The following is an 18,293-nucleotide window of genomic DNA, read 5'->3' on the forward strand; positions in this document are numbered from 1 at the left end:
CCACATCCACACATACATATATACATTATATATGTGAACAAAAAATATCATCACAAAATTTGACAAGGCGGAGGCTCACAGCGGGGCCGCACGGCGACGGCGACGGCGGGGGCGGCGAGGGCATGGCGACGGCGACGGTGGTGGGGGTTGGCCGTGGCAGGGGCGCGGCCGGCGCAGGGCTGGGGCACGTGGGGTCGGGGACGACGTCGGCGACGGCGACGGCGAGGACGAGGCACAGGCAACGGCAGGGGCAGCAGGGGCGGCGGACGGCGTCGGGGCAGCCTGGCGGCGTCGATGTCGTCGGCGTCGTCGCGGAGGAGGAACTGAATGAAAATTTTGACAAGTGTTGTATATATAGCCAGAGCTTTAGTTCCGGTTCGTGGCAGCAACCGGGACCACTGCCCCCCTTTGGTCCCGATTCGTGCCACCAACCGGGATCAAAGGTCTCTCTTCAGCAGCCCAAAGGGCAGGAAACAGAGACCTTCGGCCCCGGTTGGTGGCACGAACCGGGACCAAAGGGGGACATTGGTCCCGGTTGGTATTACGAACCGGGACCAGAGGGGGGCATCGGTCCCGGTTGGTGCCACCAACCGGGACCAACAGGTGGCACAGCGGTGGTGTGGTGGGAGTTTAGTCCCACATCGCTAGCTGAGAGAGCTTAGCACCTGTTTATAAGCTGCGTTGTGGCTCAGGTGCTGAGCTCCTCTCTAATATGCAGGCAGTACTTGCCTACCATTGTCACTGCCATGTTGGGCCTATTGGGCCTGCGGGCCTGCATCCTGGCCCATGTACAGATGGGTTTCTAGTCGTATGCAGGCCGTGTGGCCCAGTTGGCGGCATTTTTTTATTTTTTCCAGTATTTTTGTTCTCTTTTTTGAATTATTTTTTCTTTATTTTTTTTATTTTTTTTGCTTTTAGATCAGAATAATTATAAACTTTCTGTTAGTGCCATTAGTTTCCAAATTTGAATAGTTCAAATTTGAATTCTTTGAAATTTGTGTGAATCACTAGTTTGTGAATAACTTCACTATAAAAATATATTTTGAGTGATTCTTTTTCCTGCTATTTAATATTACTGCGTTTTATCATTATATTCAAAAATAGATTTTGTTATTTTAGTTTCTATAAAAAAATCTTTATGAAAATTCATTTTGCTATTAAAGTTTCTAACAAAAAATTCTTTATGATAATTCTTTTTGCTTTTCATGTTTTGAACAGAAAATACTTTGAAAATTTTAGTTGCATAAATTTTATATAATTTTAGTTTAAAAAATATTAGAGGTTTATAAAAGCTTTTTAGTTGATTCCTTTTGCTATTATAGTTCATTATTTTTTATAATTTTTTTTTGAGGGAGAACGACAGTGGGAGAGGATCCCACTGACTTTGTATTACTCACAAAGGAACAATTACATATGTGTTACAAAGGGTTTTGTGGCCCCCCGGCCATGCTAGCTATCCACGGTCTTAGTGGCCCAAGTTTACAATGTAATTAGACAGGAAAGGATGAAGATCCTCCCGGCAGTTATGTGTTAGCAGCTCCAAGAGATGCTTGAATCTAGCTAGCCATGCTCCATGAGAGTGCTGAATCCCTCTAAAGTGTTGATTGTTTCTCTCCATCCAAAGACTCCAAGCAGCCAAGAGAAAGATATCCATGAAGAGAGGTTGTCTCCAATTACCCCTACCTCCATGCAGAAGAGCCAGTCTGTTGTCAGCTATCGGCCATGTCACTCCAACTACATCCCAGCAGTGTTGACTAAAGGGGCAATTGAAGAACAGATGTTCCACCGTTTCCTCTGGAGGGTTTTGACAGAACATGCATGCATAGTTGCCCCCCACGACAACAAAATGTCTGCGTTTGAGCATATTCCTGGTATTCAGACGATCAACTAGGAGTAGCCACCCAAACATCTTGAATTTGATCGGGCTTTTAGCTTTCCAGAGCCATCCAAACGCCTCATCTGCCACAACCTGTTTGTAGCAGTGATTATAGAACTTCTTGGACGAAAAACGCCCGAGCAAGCATTCCCAGACATCACAGTTATCGGCGGCCAGCCGATTTTGCGGCAACCCCTCCTGGATCTCTTTGATTTCTTCTCTCGCCTGGGTCGAGAGAGGCAGACTAAAAATCGTGGATGGGTCAGTTGAAGTAAGAACCTTAGCAATGGAGTCGTCCTCATTCAAACAAAATGAAAAGGCTCATGGGTATATATCCATTAATGATGAATCTTGAGTATTAGCAAACCAAACATCTTTCCAGAACAGAGCACTAGAGCCATCCCCGGGGGTGACTTTGGTGATCCCTCGGAATATCCCACTGAGTTGCATCACATCTCTCCACCAGAAAGAACCCACCGCCTCAGATGCATGCGGTATCTTGTTTCTGTAGTAGGCATCCCAAACAAGCTCCACCCAGGGAACATCTTCATGATTATAGAATTTGAAAAGATATTTTAGGAGGAGGGCTGCATTCTGTGTTTTAAGATTAATAACACCAAGGCCTCCGCAGCGTTTTGGGCGGCAGACAAGCTCCCAGGCCGCAAGAGAGTTATTTTTGACCCCGTCGTCAGAGTTTTTAGCCCAGAGGCAATGTCTACGCAGCTTGTCCAGATGTTCAATCACCTTTGGGTGTATCTTGATCGTGCACATTGCATATATCAGCATCGAAGTCACAACTGAATTGACCAAGGTCAGTTTAGCTCCGGATGACATCAGTGACAGCGCAGTGGATGTCTTCCGCTCAACTGCATGAACCAGCGGCATAAGATCAAGGACACTGGGCCTCGTCGTGCCCATTGGCAGGCCGAGGTATGTGAAGGGCATGGAACCAACAGAGCAACCAAAAACCCCAGCACGTTCACAAGCACGTCGGTGATCAATGTTAATGGGTATGAGAGTTGATTTCTGAAAATTGATCTCCAGTCCAATGGAAGTAGCATAATCTTCTAGGATAGCTTTCATACGGGCAGCCTGCACGGGACATGCCTGCATAACTAAAATCGTGTCGTCAGCGTATTGGACAACCGGGAAATCACCCGCCCTGTCACGAGGGAGAGGAAGATCAAGTAGCCCTCGAGTAAAAGCATCGTTAACTGCTGCTTGGAGGAGGTCAGCCGCAAGGACAAAGATCAACGGTGAGAGAGGGTCCCCCTGGCGCACTCCACATTTACAGTTGAATTTTCGACTAGGGACTCCATTAAGGAGTATAGAAGAAACCCCCGAGCCAAAGATCGTGTTCATCCATCCAAGCCATTTGTCATCAAAACCCATGTGTTTCATAATTTCCATCATGGGGGCGTGCTCAATAGTGTCAAACGCCTTGGCAAAGTCTAGCTTGAGGAGGATGTTTTCCCTCGCTGAGGTATGGCATTGATGGATGTATTCAAACGACCACGCTAGGCAATCCTGAATAGTCCTCCCTTTGAGAAAACCCTACTGATTTTTGTGTATGATCTTGAGGAGGACTTTCTGTAGCCGATTTGCCAAGATCTTAGTGATGATTTTCAGACAACAATTCAGTAAAGTAATTGGTCTATAATCATTTGCAGTTTCTGGAGAAGAGTTCTTTGGGATCAATGTGATATACCCCTCACTAATACTGGTTATATCTAGCCCTCCGGCATGAAATGCATGACACAACTCATAGAAGTCCGACTTGATGATCGGCCAGCAGCTCTTAAGGAAGCAACCATTAAAACCATCAGGACCTGGAGCCCGATCACTAGGCATTTCCTTAATAACAGTGTCAATCTCTTCATTGGAAAAAGGTGCCGACAAGTGCTCCAGTCCCTCAATCCGACGGATGATTCTGGAAAGATCAAAGCGCATGTGAGTGGGTTTAGAGGAACCCAACCGTTCCTTATAGGGTTTGAACAACACCCCTTCCTTGCCAACATGGTCATGCATTTCCACATCGCCATCCCGAAGCATGGCGATAGAGTTATGTCTGTATCTCTCCGTGGCCAGAGATTGAAAGAGTTTGGTATTTTCATCCGCAAATCTGAAGTATCTGATCGTGCATCTTTTCCTCCAGTATTCATTCTGAAACTGTAACAATGTCTGCAAGTGAGATTTCAAAATTTTCCGGAAGTTTGATTCCTGGATAAATAGAGGTCTTTTGTCCTCGAGATTATCCATCGTAGCTAAAGATTCATTACAGTTTTGAATGATGATTTTCAGCTTTGAGATATCCCTGCTCCATCTCTTGAGATCATACCTCAGAGTTTTCAGTTTTTTACAAATGCGGGCGGCAGCGTTCGGTGCATGGCATGCCTTGGACCAGGAGGCGGCCACCACCTCCATAAACCCAGAATGGTTAATCCAAAAGTTCTCAAAACGGAAGAGTTTGGACTTGGGGATAGAGAACTCAATTGTAACCACACAGGGAATATGATCGGACACCGGTTTTCCTAATGGCAAGACCATTGAATTTGGAAACGAAGTGGTCCAGCAAGAGGACGAGAAGAACCTGTCAAGCTGTTCAAGTAAGGGGTCATCTTGCATATTACTCCAGGTATATGTTCGGCCCTTCACAGGTAACTCCATCAGAGACTGCGCTCTAATGATTTCATTAAAAAGCAACATGTCCGCAGCGTCACCCCCAGGTTTGTTTCTGTTAGTCGTGGAACGAATAAAATTGAAATCACCGAGGATCAACCAGTTCTCATCATCAGGTATATGTAGGTCAAATAACCAATTAGTAAAATCCACCCGACGCTGACCAGAACATGGACCGTAGACATTGATCAATTTCCAGGAGCCACTGGACTGTGTAGCAACAAAAGAGACACCCACAGCAAACGAATCAACGTACCAAGGAGTGCCCACAAACACGGAGCTATTCCAGATAATAGTAAGACCACCCGAGGCACCCACAGATGGGGCAAACACAAATTTATCAAACCGCTTAGGGCAGAAAGTTTTAATAAACGCCAGATCAAAAGATTCACGCTTTGTTTCCTGGATACATATCACAGAGCAACCACTAGTATCAATAGTATTTCTGAGAGCCAAAGTTTTAGCATCGGAGTTGATGCCCCGGATGTTCCACGACAAAACATTCCACGATTTATTCATGAACCAGCAGAATTTCAGTCTCCAGCTCCCGTGGACGAGCGCTGATCATCCAGCAGCTTCTCAGGGGAAAGAGCATCCTGCGCAATCCCGCAGCGTTTGCCCATCTGTTGAAGATCTTCAATCGTCATAGGAGGGGGACAATCATCAGACCGAACCTGCACGGGGGCAGCAGCCAAAGAAACAGCTGTGATAAAAGAAGTTTCGCGTGGTTTCACCCGTGACTTAGAGCGTTTGATGTCAGAGACGTGGTTGATCTTGAAACCATCATACTTAGTAGAACGAGTACTTCTTCTGACGGTGGTTGTGTCAAGAGGCACAAGCACATTGTGGGACTGAGAGGCATTATAAAGAGAAGTAGAAGCAATCACCTGAAGAGCCGACTCTTGAACAGACAAGGTCACTGGATGTAACGCTGCATCTTGGGGGGCAAGTCTTGAAATCTCCTTAAGACCAGGAGAACGAGCCGCCCTCCCCCACTCAGTGTCAAACGCTGAAGACCTGCATTCAGTGGCCTCCTGCAGCCAAGACGACAGGATGATGGTAGCCCCCATCTGAAAGATTGAACTGAACACCTCTGTCAGAACATCACGCTCTGGGACTATGCCGTCCAGCCAGGTAGACACAGCAACATTCAACTGGTTCTGTATAAACTTGAAAGGATTGAGGGGAAACATAGCAGCCTCAGATGTCTGAAAGGCTAGGGCTGGCGTATATATGCGTTTAAGCATCCCTCCCATCCAGAGCAACAAATCATGATCGACAGTCACAAAGAAACTAGCTGAATTTCCTCCAGCTCTGACGAACGCAAGTCGTGCAGTAGGATTCCCCAGCACAAAACCATCCGCCAAAGCTTCCACCGCTTGAAACTCTAAGTCAGAAGACCAAACATCCGACAGGTTATCCTGGATATTGATTTCAGGATCCACCCCATCCATCAGAGACGGTCCATCGTACTGGAAGAACGTTCTGAAGCTGAACCCTGTGTATGGCGGAGGAACCACAGGCCACAAAGGCCAACCATTATCCTGGAATTGCACCTGGGCCGGTTCTGGGGCGTGCCATGCCGCTTCATTCAGAGCCTCTTGGGCAACCATCTCATCAATTCGTGCTTGCTGCATGAGGGTGTAGTAGGGAAGCTCATAAGGGTGGGGTGATGCATTCAGAAGCGGAGGAGCATCTTCATTGCCAACTAAATTAGGAATAGTATTCCTGCCATTCAGAACATACACTGGTACAAACCAGGATCGAGCAAGCCCTGGCAGCAAACCAACCCTGGTAACCAACAGACTATGTGGCACTTCAGCCACATCTTTGATATGGCATTTAACCAGAACTCGAGCTTTGTTGAAACCCGGACGTGGCCACACAAGGAGCTTTCCAAAGTTAGAAACGGCCTTCTGAATATAGTGCTCAGTCTGGTAATCCATAGGGAAAGCTAGAAACATAACCCAAACCTCATATTCAAAAGCAGGCATGCGCATATTGAGACCTTCATCATGAGGTACCAGGGAAAAAGTAGAATCCTCAGACAGAGCGTGAGGTCCCTCCCTAATTGCAGCATCCCGACTCTCCATATCCGCAAAGACCACACAGCCAATTCCTAACGGGTAAATAAAATCATCCACCAAATCATACTCTAGATCCCCAGTAATGATGCGACAGACCTCGGCCAACCAGAGCTCCTTTTGATGATCAGGGACTAGAGGATGGACTGTAACAATGGCATACCTGTCATGGTTGAGGGGCGGATCATCGACCACCATGACATGGCGCTGAACGCGATGAGCAGGGCCACGGTCGAAGGTCGATCCAACCGGGGCGAAGGCGAACGGGCGCACTGGAAAGTTCGCCATAGCTAGAGCTGTCGGAGGTGTGGAATCCGCCGAAAGAGGAATCGCCGATGACGGACAGCAAGAAATCGGTGGGAGTGGGGGCAATGAAGGTTGGGGTGGTGAGCTCGAGGACGCCGGCTGACTCGATTGGGGTTTTTGGCATGCTGAAGTGACTACACCCTGACCAGGGAGGCGTATCGTCAAGCGTTGAGCGGTGGCCACTTCCGAGGAGCGTGGGATTTTCTGTTTCTGTTTCCAAATCCAACGGGCCCACGTATCCCTCGCCACACGGGCCATACCAACAACCATAGAATTACCAAACACAGACGCCTCCAGCTCACCCCGAGGCAGGATCCTCTCTGATTTTGTTACTGGTAAAGATTTTTGTGCCCAAACCAAACGAGCTAAAGCATTGCAATAGCTGGGCTTACGGGCCACATGACCCAGACGGTGGCAGAACGGGCAACGACGAAGCCCAGGACAAAGGCTAGTCATGTGATCCATTGCAGAACACGCATTGCATGGATGGCCTAGAGGGTCTGGGCCCACCGTGCATGGCATATGGAAGTTGGGATTATTACGTGTAGAAACACAGGAGCCATGCACAGAAACATCCCCACAAGGCTGATAAAAGAACCCATTGCAACAATCAGCAACATGACCAAGCCGATCCCATAAAGAGCAAAGCTTAAGCCGCTTGTATATATAATCTTTGGTGGGAACTGAAGAGATTTGTACCATTTGCTGAACACTGTCATTATCATAACCAGCCTGCCATCCATCCAATATGGAATAAAGAATATCATCCGGAATGGACTCCCATAAACCCCTAACAAACAACTCACCTCGAAAAGAAGGTAACTTGGCCGGAATATCGGAGGAAATAGGTATGGATATGGATCCAATCCGAAAATTATCCTGAGAAACCGGAGCCCGAAAACTACCAAAAGAGAGAACGGTCGGGGGCTCGCCGGAATGCAAATCCGTCGGCGGCGGGATCAAACCCAATTTCTGAAACACTGGAATAGATGCAGGATCCATAGGCATATTTTGTTGAGATGATAACCATTTAGATTTGATCGTCGGGCCAGGTGAAGAAGCCAAACCAGTCAACTCAGTATCCGTATGCCATGATTGAACCCTGGGGCGCTTGTCCATACCACGATGCAAATGAAAATGACAAATAAAGTCCGGCCAAATACGGTCCCGTAGCCCAAAGATAAAATGTCCCACTCGATTTGATGCCACAGAGAACCGGAAATGACGATCACCCAAGCGAATGACATTGAAACCCGCACCAAGCCCTCCAATACAAGACTGAAGAGCCAAACTAACCGAATCCACCGAAAGGGGAAAAGAGGCCGAGGAGAAGGAAACTTCAAGGAAGAATTCCTTGGAGCCGAAGTTGGGGACGAAATGGACCGTAGATCCAAACCGTGCACGCACCTGTGCCTTGACCTTAAGGCCGGGGGGAAAGTCCCAATGGAGGAGGCCATCCATTGGGTTCGCCAGGAGGAGATCGTAGGGTTAAACCCTAGAATCGCCATCGTAGTCGCCCGAGGTGGAGAGGAGAGAGGTGGGAGCCATCCGTTTTTCGATTTCGCACATTAATTTTTTTTTGATTTCCGTTTTTATAATTTTAGATTTATATAATTTTATATTAGTTCAGTCTTTGAGCTAAATGACCCTGAAATGGACAATCTCTTTCGAAGTATCAGGGTTTCGGACGAAAACTCATCTGTTACAAAGGGATTTCATTTTTTTGAACTTATTTGAACTCTAGACTTTTTGTGTGTTCAAAATGCACCATTCAAAGCCACATCATCAATTTTCAACCCTTTCTAACTTCATTTGTTATTTTTCATGCATTTACTGAATTTTTTAAGCTAGATGACCCTGAAATTGAAAAGCACTACAAATGAACTCTGAAAAGGTTGAAAGCTGGCATGGTATCATTGTCGGTGTCAAAACCGGCGGATCTCGGGTAGGGGGTCCCAAACTGTGCGTCTAAGGTCGATGGTAACAGGAGTCAGGGGATGTTTACCCAGGTTCGGGCCCTCTCTATGGAGGTAATGCCCTACTTCCTGCTTAATTGATCTTGATGAATATGAGTGTTACAAGAGTTGATCTACCACGAGATCGTAATGGCTAAACCCCTAGAAGTCTAGCATGTATGATTATGATTCTGATTCTGATTGCCTCTACGGACTAAGCCCTCCGGTTTATATAGACACCGGAGGGGACTAGGGTTGTACAAAGTCGGTTACAGAGAAAGGAATCTTCATATCCGAGCGCCAAGCTTGCCTTCCACGCCAAGAAGAGTCCCATCCGGACACGGGAGAGAGTCTTCGGTCTTGTATCTTCACAGCCCATCTGTCCGGCCCACGTTACATAATCCGGTCGTCCGAGGACCCCTTATTCCAGGACTCCCTCTGTATCCCCTGAACCAGGCTTCAATGACGAGGTGTCCGGCGCGCTGATTGTCTTCAGCATTGCAAGGCGGGTTCCTTCTCCGAATACTCCAAAATAGTCTTTGGACACAAGAATTGTGTCCGTCTCTGCAAAACAAAATACCGCACACCACTGCAGGGAGCATAATATTCCACGAGTCCAATCTGCTGACAATTTTTGGTAGCGTGATATCATGTCACTACCCGGTTATTATTTCGAACCGTTTTTGGCTTGTCGCTCCATGTTTTGAGACGCGGTTTTATTGGCACGTCTTGTCGAAACAGAGATCGTGTCCCCTTATTGCGGGATTCTCATCAATACAGGTATGGGTAACCCAACCGTTCGGTTGGCATGATTCCTTAGGAGTTGGCAGGCTTTAAGGCTTAGGAGGAGGCGTTTTGATATTCATCGCTTTTATAAAGAGGCTAAGACCTGTCCTTCTCCTCTACGCCAATCCTTTCCTCAACCTCTCCAACCTCGAGTTCCATCACCCAAGTTTCAATTTAATTGCTTCGAGCTTCCCAGTCATGTATGGACCCAGCCCCCAAGGCCGGTGGGCAGCTTCCTCTGTCACATAGGAGGATATTGCAAAGCTTCGGGCAGCAAGATACCTGACCCCGGAAATTCCCATAGGCTCCCTGCTCAAGGGCAGGTTATTCCTACCCCCAGATCCGACGAGAGGGTCGTATTCATCTCCCACTTCCTCCGGGGGCTGGGGTTCGCTCTCCAACCCTTCGTTCGAGGGCTTATGTTCTATTACGGGCTAGATTTTCACGATCTAGCTCCAGATTCCTTCCTTTATATCTCGTCGTTCATCATCACGTGCGAGGCCTTTCTCCGTGTTCCCCCCCACTTCAGCTTATGGCTCAAGACCTTTAACGTGAAGCCGAAGGCAGTCGAGGGGAAGCAAGCAGAGTGCGGTGGCGCTACAGTGAGCAAACTCACCAACATGCCTTGGCCAAAAGGCTCTTTCACGATAACTTCCAACCTATGGCAGCAGGATTGGTTTTACATCACTGAAACCCGTGGCACCAAGTGGGCAGCTACACCTGCGTTCCGATCCGGCCCTCCGTTACGGCTTGCATAATTGATTAATAAGGGGCTGGACTGGGGATCAATTGATGAAGTGCAGACGCTGCAAAGCCGCATCCGGAGCCTCATTCAAAAGGACACCAGCCTTATCAACGTAATCCAAGTAATGCTAGTTCGCCGGGTCCTACCGTGCCAGCGACGGCCTCTCCGTATGTGGGCGTTCAATCCGGAAGGACCACGAACCCTTCAGCAGTTCTTCGGCATGACACACAAAGGAATGTGGAAATTATTCTTCGGGACACGAAAGCAGTGGCCGGACACTACAGAGGACATCGGCCTTGACTACAACCATCCGGATACCTCGGTAAGCACTTGACTCCCGAACACACCTTAGTTAAATATCCCATAATAAGATACTGAGAAAACCATCTTCTCCCAGGGCTAGATAAAGAAGGCGGAGCGAATTAGGTGTTCGGCCCCTCTTCCCGAAGACTCAGCTAGTCCCGTGTTAACAAGGATGTTGGTCCCGGCACCATACTAGGTGCCGGTGAAAGAGGATAATGAGGAGAGCAAGAAGGCCAAAGGTGGCCTCCATTCTGAAGGTACACCCGACACTACGTCCGGGGAAGTTAGGGCTCCCCCTCCCGAAGACAAAAGAGAAGGAGAAGCTGACATCCTTTCTCCCCATGGTAAGAAAAGGAGTGCCTCCGAAGATTCGGAGGTAAAGGCTCTCAAGCGAGGGAGATGTCCCTTTCAGGCGGTTCGGGTTCGGAAGACGGCGCGGTCGCGCAGTTCCTCCGCAAGGACAAGCCTTTAGCCGAGTCGTAAGTGAACAAGGGTGTCCTAAGCATATCCCGTTCCTTTCAGGCTACAAGGGTAACATTTAATGTATATTTGTAGTCCGGCGCGCAGTCTTCCTCAACCATCCTCCTCCTCGGGGGATCTGCTTCCGGAGATGATGGAAAGCGAGACACCTCCACAGGCTCCCTCGCCCAATAGGGAGGACGACTTTGAGGTGTCGTCCCGGAGGATCTTCCCCGATCAACAAGTGGTGCGGGGGACAATGAAGACAACGCCAGAAGGCGAAACTTAGGTCGCCCAGGGCCCAGGGTGTGCGGCCTCAGCAGGGATCAACCATAAAGGCCTCGGACTATCTGGTTTACAGCCGGAGACGACTCTAGAGTCGAGTAAACATATCCCTTCGAAGGGAGTCCGCACTCCCGCAGCCGCTCCCAGGAATCCGGAGGCGCCGGATACAATGATGGGCATGTTGCAACATGCGTCCGTCTCGGAGGAACACCGTACCTTAATGAGTACGGTGGCTAAAAGGATTCTGCCCGCGAAAAGCGGATTGAATGAAGCCTTCATGGGCCTGCTAAGAGCCTTCGAGGTACGTACTGTAATGTTTTGAATTGTGCTCTGTACACAAAATGCACCTGTGTATAGATAGTAGCCCCTGAGACTCTGGTTGCCGCCCAAAGGGAGGCTATCAGAGGATAAAAAAAGATATGCTCAGCAAATAATCCAATTAATTGGAACACAGGCTGCTACACACATGGCGACTGCCCAAGCTACAAAGGTTGTATGTCTGAAGCAAAAACTTGAAGCTGCGAATGATGACATCACGCTTATTGACAGGTGACATGACGAGGCGCAAGGTATGTTTTTTGGGGCAGTCAGTATACGTAAGTATGATATGACTCTGAGAATTGTGTACTGAGCTATGTGTAAGTGCAGATAGTGCGGCCGCGGTTGAGACCCTTGGGCTGAGCTTGCCCGGGCCAAGGAGCAAGCCAGGATGAGTGATGCAGCTACCACGAAGGCAGCTGCTGAGCTAAAGGCCGAACAGGTTGCTCGGCGCCAGTGTGAGGAGAGAATATCCATTATGGCGCGCGAGATGAAGGTTGCCACTATCCAATGCGAATCCCTCGAAAAGGATAACAAAGCCAAAACGACCGATATCGATAAGGCCTTATGAGGGGTGAGAGAAGTCCGGTCCGAGTCTAGAGCGGCTCGGGAGGAGGTCCGGCAAGCTGGGGAGATCGCGGCCGGTAAGCCCTTCTTATAACAAACTAAATTCGGAGATCCGAAGTATGCCCCGCTTAATCAAATGTGGAGTTCTCCAGACGCATTTTTGGACTTGTCGAAGTGTGCCTCTGATGCGACGCAGTTTTTCCAAGCGCAAGAAGGACATGCAACGGAAAAGCTTTTCTGGTCGCAATTCAGCATGCCAAAGCGTCCGCTGTTGCTGAACGAACAGATGGCCCAGTGGGCCGAGCTCCACAAGATATCTGGATCTGCCATGAAGGACATCGTGGTCTGGCTATGGCCGGCCGAGCCAATTCCGAATAGTTATTTCGGTTTGGTGCAGCAACTTGTTGATGCGGTGCCGCGTATCGATGCCGTGAAGCGGTCAACGTGCATTGACGGTGCACGGATGGCCTTTGCCCATGTCAAGACGTACCGGGCGAAGATGAAGGCCACCGATATTGCAGCGAAGAGTCCACCCGAGGGCAAGGACCATCACGCGCCAGAGCACTATTTTGAAGATGTCCTAGAGGGTGCCCGCTTGATAGAGGGTCAGTGCTCGAAGGATATGATATTCAAGTGAATGTATCGAAATTGTAAAAACAATATTTATGATATATTAAGGCTATGTTTTTTATATTTTTGCCTGAAAAGGTTTGGTTCCTCCTGTGCGGCCGTTTTTTTGTATAATCTGAAAGTTTACCAGTCGTCGGCTTCGGCCCCGTCGCATATAATACGGGGGTGTTCGGAAAAGCACTTGATCACTCTTGACCCAACGTCTTGGTCCGTGAGGAGGTGTCAATGCGGCGAACTAGGCAATCGGACTATAGGGCTTTACACTTTCACTTAGCCATAGGAGTTTGTCGGTGGGTCTACGATATAACCCCTGGTATGTAAGTGATTGTCCGAATACGGCGCGGTACATAGATGACCAGAAGAACGGTCCTTCGTGTAATACAGAAGGAATCGCTAAGATTCCGATGAGTCATCGAGTGGTTCACCAGCTCTCGCCGCATCATGACAGTCAGTTTTCGGCTTTCTCTACTGAGGTGCTCATTCGGATAAACCGGGACACATTCGCAGTAGTTCTCCCTTTACTACCCTAGCCGATATAGCAGAACGTAAGGTAGTAAGCACAAGAGCCGGGCAGCCCAACTATTGACCAAAGACATGATTCGGAGCTGGTGCATATAAGGCCAAACTTGTGACGCCGAAGTGCGCTATAAAGCTGTTCGGACTTGTAGGCAACTCATTTGTTCCCATATCGAGCCCCTGGCAATTTGTACCGAGATGCGCGTGTGAAACAACCAGAGAAGCAAAATTCAATTCATTAGAAAAAGCAAATACTAAATACGGATTATGTTCACTGGAACCTGATTGATATGTCAATTGCCATTTTACAGATAAGAACGCCACAACCCAGGCTATTTGACATGCCAGTGGTCAAAGGCTGAGGGAGAAGGCACTTTACAGGCTCGAAATAGAGAGTGCACTACTAGAAAAAGGCTAATTAGTGGCGCACCTGTTTTGGCCATTAATGACGCACTATAGGTGCGCCACTATTATCACCTATAGTGTTCAAAAAAAAATTCACAATACTTCCCGAAAGGTCACCCATCCTCACACTACTCCAGCCCAAGCACGCTTAACTTCACAGTTCTATCCAACCCCAGCACCAGCTCACTTCACAAGCACTTGTCGATATATCTATCATATCAATCCTATTAAACCTTGTTGATGTCTATGACTTTGTTCATGTTCATGAGTGTGATGAAATTTTGAAAAAATATTTCAAACTTCTCTGTCATATTACGTATCATATTTTGAAAAAAAATTCCAAAAAAAAAAATTGAAACCAATTTTTTCTGTTACTAGTGGCGCACCTAGAAAATGGTGCGCCACTAGTAAGTTTGAAACTTTTTCCATTTTCCCCCTCTAGATCTTAAAAGCCCCATATTTTTCGTTCTGTTAGGTTTTTGGGGATTCTGAAAATCTTGAACGTGGTTCTCCCGTTCAATTCAGATGTATCTTTTCGAGTAGATGATTTTTCATATAAAAATCTTTTTAATCCGAGTTCGTATGCAAAAGTTATGCCCATTTTACTAAATTCCAGAGAGATTTTGCAAATAAAGTCAAAATTCATAACAACTAGACCACATATCACATGGGAAACTTATTTTCTTTTATTTTTTTTGACATTTCCATCATTTTTTTATTTTTTTTAAACTGAAAAGGCGGTCCAAGGGGGTGCAAAGAAAGTTAGTAATGGCGCACCCGGGGATAGTGCGCCATTACTAGTTGACATAGTAATGGCGCACTTTGGTGAAGGTGCGCCATTACTATGTCAACTAGTAATGGCGCACGATGCCCTAGTGCGCCATTACTAACAAATTTTTTTAATTTTTTTCTAAACTAGTAATGGCGCACCACACATCAAGTGCGCCATTAGTAATATGTCAATAATGGCGCACCTGCATCTGGTGCGCCACATACATGGTGCGCCATTAATGTCCATATTAGCTATAGCCATTTTCCTAGTAGTTGTGCGGTCTACACAAAATTATTCGGACCTCCTGTCGCACGTCTGCGCCGCCTTGCCTCGATGAAAGGACTCCTTAACAGGAATAGCCTTTGGGTAAGTGTACGAAGCCGAACTCTGAAAGAGTCCGTGGGATGACCAGTTTTTGAGCCACGTGTGATAAAAGATAAAAAATAGTTACAGAGAAAAAAAGAAAGGAGGCTATGGGAGTGCTAGTAGGCCTGTCCGTATTGTGCCTCCGCCGATGACCAGGGTATTTTAAGTGCATAATTATGTATGTGTGGTACAAACTGCGCGGGTATATGAGGCGAACGACGGAGGCCGAACTGCTAATCCAGCTCTGAGATTGATCGGTTCCATTTAATAGAGACCGGCGGCTTAATGGCCGATGAGTTATGCGGTTTGATGAGGACGCTTTGTACTTCGATTGCAATAGCCGTAATATGATCCGGTGAGGCCGCTTTGTACTTCGGTTGCAATAGCCGTAATATGATCCTCTGTACGGAGGGAGTATTCCGTATTTCCGTTTATTGTTATGACGCCGCGTGGACCGGGCATCTTAAGTTTTGCACGAGCGTAGAGTGGGACCGCATTAAAGCGAGCAAAAGCGGTATGCCCCAGAAGTGCATGGTAGCTACTGCAGAACGGGACAATGTCAAAGGTCAAGCCTTCGCTTTGGAAGTTGTTCGGCGAACCGAAAACGACTTCCAATGTGATGGAGCCCGTGCAGTAAGTTTCTACGCCGGGTACTGCTCCCTTGAGGGTAGTTGTGATGGGCTTGATTCTTGAAGGATCGATGCCCATTTTGCGGACAGTGTCTTGGTAGAGTAGATTAAGGCTACTGCCACCGTCCATAAGGACTTTCGTGAGATGGAACCCATCGATAATTGGGTCGATGATCAGAGCTGCCGAACCTTCGGGACGGATATGTCTAAATTTTGGGGGGACCGACTCTATGGCGTATGCGTCCCGTAGTGCGCGTCTGCGCTCCCCTGTAGGGGTGTGCGTCACGTATACCATGTTTACGGTTTTCACTTCGGGGGGAAATTGCTTCTGACCCCCGATGTTCGGCTGATGAGTGTCTTCGTCATCGCTGTCACTGGGCGGCCCCTTCCCCTTGTGTTCGGCATTAAGCTTACCGGCTTGTTTGAAGACCCGGCAGCTTCTGTTGGTCTGAGTAGCTGGTTTATCGAGGGTGCCATGAATCTGGCAGGGCCGATCCAGTATCTTGTCTAGATTTGATGGTCCGTCTCTATTTGCCTTGAATGGCTTTTTCCTTTGACCGGGTTTGGAGCCGCTGAATCCGGCGTTTACCGCCGTGTCTTGCGTTCTTTCATTATTATTGCGACGCTTGTGTTTATTGCGTCGTGGCTTGCCGTTGCCGTCTCGGACTTCGGAAGTGCCCGGATCGCTGGCGCTGTTGCTTCTACGAGCGAGCCAGCTGTCTTCTCCCGCGCAAAAGCGGGTCATTAGAATGGTAAGGGCTGCCATGGATTTTGGTTTTTCTTGACCGAGGTGGCGGGCGAGCCACTCATCCCGGACGCTGTGTTTGAAGGCCGCCAGGGCTTCGGCGTTCGGACAATCGACAATTTGGTTCTTCTTAATTAAGAACCTAGTCCAGAGCTTCTTGGCTGACTCTCCGGGCTGCTGGATGATGTGACTTAAGTCGTCGGCATCTGGTGGCCAGACATATGTACCTTGGATGTTATCGCAAAAGGCGTCTTCCAGGTCTTCCCAGCTGCCAACGGAGTTCTCTGGAAGGCTGTTTAGCCAGTGCCGCGCTGGTCCCTTGAGTTTTAGTGGGAGGTATTTGATGGCGTGGAGATCATCACCGCGGCCCATGTGGATGTGGAGAAGAAAATCTTCAATCCATACCGTGGGATCTGTTGTGCCATCATATGATTCGATATTCATGGGTTTAAACCCTTCTGGGAATTAGTGCTCCATTACTTCGTCAGTGAAGCAAAGGGGGTGTGTGGCGCCTCTATATCAGGCCACGTCGTGACGTAGCTCGGATGGAGTCCGTCTGCGGTTCTCGGCCCGGGCATGATTATGAATGTTGCGTCCGGATAGGTAGCCGTTGTCGCGTGTCCGGGCGCGCCCCCGTGAGCCATAAATTGATCTGTTCTGCCCTGCTCTACTGTCCAAGTTCTGCCGCAGGTCATATGTATGTCCTCGAGCTGTTTTATCTCTGTCTTTGCGGCAAGGTAGTGCGGGCTGGTGTTCGGCTTGAGTTGCCGCTTTGTCCCGGCCACGTGGTGGTCGGTTAGCCGCATTGCAAGATGGTGGTACGGGCTCCAGCGCCTCGTCATCGAACTGAGATAGCAATTTGTGCTTCGAGTAACTTTTGGTTGGGCGCTCGAGGCCGTATACTTTGGCTGCCAGGACATTAGTCTACCTGTCATTGAGCAGATCCTGATCAGCTTGAAGCTGTCGCTGCCTCTTTTTCAGGCTCCTTGCCGTGGCGATTAGCCGTCGCTTAAAGCGCTCCTACTCGAGAGGTTCCTCAGGTACGATGAAGTCTTTGCCACCGAGGCTCACCGCATCCTCGGAGAGTGGTAGATAATTGCTGTCCTCCGAGTCTTTGTTTAGGGCCTGTTCATCAGGGCTAACTAGCCCATCTTCCCGATCGTCCTGTTCGGCAGTTTGCTCGTCTGGGTCTTCTCTGTCTTCGGCACAGTCCAAAGTGTTATCTTCTCTCGTGCTGGTATCGCTATCTTTTTCATGGCGTGATTTAGAGCGGCGCCGCTGACGTCGGCGTTTTGGCTGTATCTCAGGAGGTTTATTCTCGACTGGATCCTTCCCGTTATCGCCATTGTTCTCTTTAGGTGTATCCACCATGTACACGTCATACGAAGAAGTGGCCGTCCAGCGCCCAGTAAACGGCGGGTCTTGTCCCTGCTCCTCTTCGGCATCGTCGTCCATACCGTCGATGTCTTCGGAGCCCTAATCGAGCATGTTGGTTAAGTCTTCGATAGTGGCTATGAAGCGGGCGGTGGATGGGAAGCGAAATTCTCCGTCATCAGCCTCCAGTTCGAGCCGGACATAATTCGGCTGTGAGTCCCCTGCTAAGGAGAGGGTTTTTAACGATCGGCGCCTGACCAGGCTCGATGGCCGCGGATGCACGTGGTTCGGAACCTATGGCCGGAGACGAATCCGAGGTTCTGGTGACGCAGATCCCGCTCGAGGTTGGGTCTGTGTGCAGCTCCAATGCCGCGGAGTCTGCGGCTTCCGTGGCGGGGTTGAGCTTCCCGTCCTCAGAGGGCACAATCTGCTCCGGATCTACGGCCGGAGCATTTACAGGTGCTATCTCCTGGGTATGGTCCGATGACAGATT

The sequence above is a fragment of the Aegilops tauschii genome, chromosome 2 (assembly GCF_002575655.3).
Source record: "Aegilops tauschii subsp. strangulata cultivar AL8/78 chromosome 2, Aet v6.0, whole genome shotgun sequence".
Classification (NCBI taxonomy): Eukaryota; Viridiplantae; Streptophyta; class Magnoliopsida; order Poales; family Poaceae; genus Aegilops; species Aegilops tauschii.